The sequence below is a fragment of the Alligator sinensis genome, unplaced genomic scaffold, assembly GCF_000455745.1.
Source record: "Alligator sinensis unplaced genomic scaffold, ASM45574v1 scaffold27_1, whole genome shotgun sequence".
Taxonomy (NCBI): domain Eukaryota; kingdom Metazoa; phylum Chordata; order Crocodylia; family Alligatoridae; genus Alligator; species Alligator sinensis.
Window position 1 is genome coordinate 119,908 of NW_005842554.1, and position 5,559 is coordinate 125,466.

The 5,559-nt window shown below is 49.8% G+C and overlaps 1 long non-coding RNA gene across 3 annotated transcripts in view; it reads right to left on the reverse strand.

Annotated features, from left to right (window-relative positions):
- LOC112551675 overlaps window positions 1–5,559 on the reverse strand; it is a 44,054-nt gene that overhangs the window by 16,078 nt on the left and 22,417 nt on the right. For all 3 annotated transcript variants that reach the window (XR_003095977.1, XR_003095979.1, XR_003095978.1), the window contains exon 2: window positions 214–363. This is a non-coding gene — a long non-coding RNA (uncharacterized LOC112551675). The remainder of the gene's footprint in view (window positions 1–213; window positions 364–5,559) is intronic.

Consider the following 5,559-nt stretch of genomic DNA (forward strand, 5'->3'; position numbering starts at 1 on the left):
GGGCTGGATGGGTTAGCCTCCCATGGGGAAGAGGGTATGAGTCAGGTGAGAAGCTCTTTAGAGTCCATTCAAGTCATACCAGGGGTTTTCACTCTCTTTCGTGCACTGTGGTTATTGCTTCCATGCACTCTTGCTAGCCTTGCTGCGTCCTGTTATGATCCCTATACAGAGCAACTGTTGTAATAGCTTTGTCCCACTGCCCTTACAAGTCACCTGTAGCTGCTGTGTGTCAACACTTTGCTCCAGTGCGCTGTTCTACTGCAAAGTCGCTGGCTGTAGGGAGGCCGGCACCTCTGCCTTGGCACCCAAGTTCTTCCAGCTCCTGCAGCCTGGTTCAGAACTGATCCCTGCAGTGATTCATAACTGGAAAAGAGCAGGTTAAGTCAAATCAAATGTCTCCCCTGTCAATGGCTGTCAAGGCTCAGCAGTTTCTATAGCCAAGAGCACACAAACAATGTGAAGTGATGACTAGGACTACGCCCAACCACCTCTGACTCCTCTGAGCCACAAACATTTAGGTCCAAGATTTGAATATCCCAAGGGTGAGGAGGTGTCTGGGTTTGGGATTTTGCTTTATTCTTATCTCTACTTGGAACTCGAGTGCCTCCTGGACCCCAGCGGCTCAGTGAAGCCATAAAACCTGTGTTGCTGGCTCTGGACACACTGTACAGTTTGATTTTTCAAAGGTACCAGTTCTTGGAATCCATGAGGCTAAAGAATCAAGATGGGGGCTGGGGTGGAGAAAACAACATGCCATTTCCCTTCCCCCTCTTCCTCTCTTTCTGCTTTCTTTCACCCCTTCCAAGTTTCACCGCTGTTTCCCTTGGACAGTTTGGTCTGGCAGTTCTGCTAGCTGGGTGGTTTCCTCCGCTTTAGAGGAAAAAAAATAATAGGAAAGGGAAAAAAGCAAAACTATAGGAGCCAGGGGCTGGGCCTTGTTTAATAAAAGATAGATCCCAGGATATAGTCTATATTTACAAGGAGGGGAGAAACTGTAGGACCTAATTGGTCTCTGCTAACCACCAGGGTCCTGCTGCTGTGACAAGTGACATCTGCACTAGCATCCAGTAGGGCTGCAAACACAGGCTTTGGTTTGTTAGAAGCAAAGCAGCCTTTCCTTAGGAGGGGGAGTTGGGAGGTCTGAGTTCTATTTCTGGCTTTTGCCACTCACTTGCTGTGTGACTTTGACTCCTTTCCTGACCATGTCCTTTTGTCCTGACCTGCAGCTGCTGTCTTGCTCTCAGCTTTCCCCACACAGCTGTGCCAATCCAGACCTACAGCATGCCCTACCATCCCATCCCTGAGCTGAAGCTACTCATTGGATCTCACTGACAGCCAAAGGAAGAGAGAAAGCCAGCTCCCCAGAGGGGACACTCTTCATTTGACCCCAATGCCCAGCAGCCCAGGTGTCACCAGGATTCTGCTGTCTGGACCCTTTCCTTCCCTTTCCTTCCTTCCTTGAAGAGCCCTTAACCCTGAGGTCACTGTTCTATCTGCTGAGCCATTTATTCTTCTCTCCCTCCCTCCATCTACTGCAACTTTCCCACTGTCCTTGAAGCTGTGCCTGGCCCCCATTCCTTCCATCTCCACAGGGTGCTGGCTCAGTCTGGAAGAATGTGACTCTCTGTTGGGCTGGGACTCCTCTGAGCTGGGAGGCTGCGAGGACCCTCCACAGAGAACTCACAGCAGCCCTGATGACTCCAGTACCTCTGTCGCATGGAGCTTGGCTTGGTATCAGCTTGTGACTTGTCAGTTACTCACCTTAGATCTTCCTGCAGCTGACTCAGCCCAACCCAGCCCAGCCCCCTCCTTTCCTCCTGTGGGTGGGTCTGGGCCAGAGTGCTGATTGGATCAGAGAACATCTGGCTTGCAGAGGGGGCTCTTTGGAGAGAGAGAGCTGCTTCTTCTAACCTGATTCTCTCCTTTCTTATTGTCAGAAGAATCTTGCAGGCTGAAATGTTTGTGTTCCTATTGACCCCCTCCCCCTATCTCCTTTCTAATTCCCCCTGCAAGAATCTAGGCCTTCCCCACTCCTGCAGCCATGTGTGCTAGGCAGCAGGGCAACTGGCATAGGGCAGATTTTGGGTGTTTCTCTTAGAGCCCAGAGATCTGGCAGCTTATGAGGCTGGAAGATCTGATGCAGCTGCCTCTGGTTAGGGAGAGGCCTTTTCTCATCCCCTCGCTGTCAGCTGGGATCATTTCCCCTCTGCTACCATGGGGCCTCTTGTCCTCCCTCTTGAATTCAGATTAGAGTGATCTGCTTGGATTCCCTGTGGCGTGTTTAGAGACTGTGGGTGAACTCCTGGCCCTAATGAAGCCAATAAGTGCTTTGCTGTTGACACCAGTAGAACAGGTTTTCATTTCACAGCTCCCTCAGTCTGCAATAGAGCACTGGCCTTTCCAAAGGGAAGAAGCCCCAGCTGCCCTTGGAGCAGAGGTGGATTTTACTTGAGGCATCCACCTGAACAGGCTTCAAAGATTCAGATCACCCTCTCAGGGCCCCAGGGGCAGACAGAGAATGGTGAGTAGATTCATAGATTGCGAGGCTGGAAGGGACCTCAAAAGATCATCAGGTCCAGCTCCCTGCACCAGGCAGGAAAGACAGTAGATGCTATAAGACATCATAGAGGAAAATAATGCATATGATCCACATTATTGCTGACCAGCTATCACCCTGTCCTCCTCCATAGCACCCTGTGGCCAGAGAAAACTCTCAACCAAGCTCTGGGCTCAGTTACACCCATGCAACCCATTTAAAGGTGCCATCTTGATTACCACTATGTCTATGTCTCCCTCTAGTGGCAGGTCTGCACAGTAGTTTGTGAATCCACTTTTGCTTCCACCTAATGAACTTAGGCTGAGATCCTCAAAGGCATTCAGGTACCATACTCATGGGCAACTGGTGCTGCCTTAGTCAAGGGAGGCATGTACCCCCCAGCGACCAGTCGGGGGGGGGGTCCCCCTGTGGCCAATCTCGCCTACGGTGGGAGGGGGTCACTGTGGGCAATCACTGCAGCCATTTCTGGGAGCACCATGGCGCTCCACTCACTGGCCGGTGCTTGCAGGGGGGCACTGGCACTCCCACCTGCCCCCCCTGCCCGTCACCTAAGTGGCGAGCGTGGCCTTTTCAGGGGGTGCACACGCACCCCCGTGCACCCCCTACATGTTGCACTGACCATACTCAGTAGTGTAATTGGGTGGGGAGGGGAAGGCGGGGAATGACTGGGACAGATGCACTGGGTGCTGCCTTTGCGGGTGTGGGGAGGACAGACAAAAGCTTCTACTTTTAACATGGAAGGAGCTGGCATTGCTCTGAGCATTGGTGGCTGGTCCACCTCTGACTATACTGCTATTAAGTGGAATGTAGGTGCCTAATTGCACTTAAAAGTGTGCCCAAAGTGTGCCCAATCTTGCATTTCAAAGACATCTGCAAGCAGGATTTGAAGGTTTTTGGAATCAACCCAAACCTTTGGGAGGCCTTAGCACAGGGACGGGCAATTATTTTGGGCAGAGTGGCGCTTACTGAGTTTTGGCAAGCCATCGAGGGCCACATGACAGGCAGCCCAGGGCAGATTAATATTAATTTTCTAAATTTTTTAGAGGCCCCGTGGGCTGGATAGAATGGTTTGGCAGGCCGCATCTGGCCCCCGGGCCGCATTTTGCCCACCCCTGCCTTAGCAGGAGACAGGACAAAGTGATGTTCCTTTCTCAATCATGAAGTCCAACATCACAACAAGAAATGGTCACTCGGATTACAACAGAAACATGACTGAAGGAAATAGCCTGTCAGTACAGTAGCCCCTACTGCCATGTACAACTGTGACCACTGTAGCAGGAGACCTGCAAGTCTAACATCGGTCTTTACAGCCACAAGAGAAAATGTACCACCAGTTAGCAGAACAGCTGCAATATCCACCATCACTCACTGATGAATGGATGCCATACAGTCCATACAGGTACATAAATAGGAATTGGAGGCCTAAATAGCTGTGGGCCTTGGTTCATAGATTGAGAAGTCCCCAATTCAATTGCTGATGCAGATCTATTGATCCCATATACGTGGTTCTAGGAAGTCGTCACAAAGTCGATGGTGGGGGCTCATCAGCTCTCAAACGACTCCCCTTTGTATCATCCACGTGGATACCATTTTTAGTTACCTTCTGTGAGGCTGCCCAGGCACCCAGTAAATGAAAGCACAGCACTACATTCTTGTGACGAATTTGATAACTACAAATTGCTCACAGCCTCCTCCCACACTGCTGCAGCAAAGCAAAAAATGATTCCCAAGACTTAAAAAGAAGCAGGTACATTTGATTGTGCCAAGGACCTCATAGGATTATGCCCCTTGGCTGGTGCTGGAGATCACAATGAGACCTATGAAGGGGATTTACAATATCTCACCATGATATGATTCTTATAGTGGTCTCTCAAGCATCTGGTTTTGGTCACTCTCGGAGAAAAGCTATTCCACTCGGTGCCCCCCTGCTCTGACCATTGTGAGAAGACCTATGTTTCTGTCACCAACCAATTTGGGTGCTGTGGTGGGCTTCTCAGTTGTTGCCTGTTGCTGTATGAGACAGTGACGCTGTTTTGAAGCAAGTGAGAAGTGTTTAGAACATGGGGGCATTTTTTATCAGCACCTCTGAACTCCAGACCACTCCCAAACTGTGGATTCAGATCCCTCACTTGGGACTCTTTATGGTGGTATTACTGGTACATGTGACTTACTGAGTGTACAGAGTGAGTTACAGTGGGTGTGTCTACACTTGTGCTTTAATGTGCAGTAGACTATTTTACTATGCATCACTGTCATGTAAAAATGAGGACATTACACTAATGTGCAGTAAAATAGTCTACTGTGCATTAAGCATCACTAAAAAAGCATGCAAATGTGCTACTGTGAATTAGTGCAGCCTGACGCGCATTAATTTAGTACCTCACATTGGACATACTAAATTTAACGGGCATTAGAAAAGGCATATTAATGCATGTGTAGACATGCCCAGTCAGTGCTAGGATGAGAATCCAGCAGGCCCCTATGGAATTTCAGAGAAAATGAGAACCTTGCTGTGGGCTGTTGTAGTTTTGTAACCCCTCTATACAGCTATGCCACTGCTAGAGAAATACAGTGCTTCCAAGAAGGACTCACGGTGCTTCCAGGAAGGCTAGAGGAAGAATCATGGTCTATTGGTGTCTGGAGTCATTGCTACAGAGCCCTGCTGGACCTGTGGAGAACCCTGCCCAAGATGGAACTGCTCTGTGTGGGGTGGCTGGCTTCCAGGCCTGGGCTTGCAAGCCTAGGCCTGGCCTCTCACCCTGCTGGGATGTGAAACTGCTCTGCCACAGGATTTACTCCCACTGTTCAGCTTTGTTACGCTAAACCCTTCTCAGTGTTGATTTAGCTTGGCTATGTTGCAATCTCATAGACAACAGGCCAAATGAAACCCAGGGCAAGCCGTAGGGCTCCCTGGGACCTTTCCAGGCCAAATCCCAAAGTGATGGAACAAGTGGTGTGAATGAATCATCGTGCACAATCTAGACTGTGGAGGGTGTGAAGCA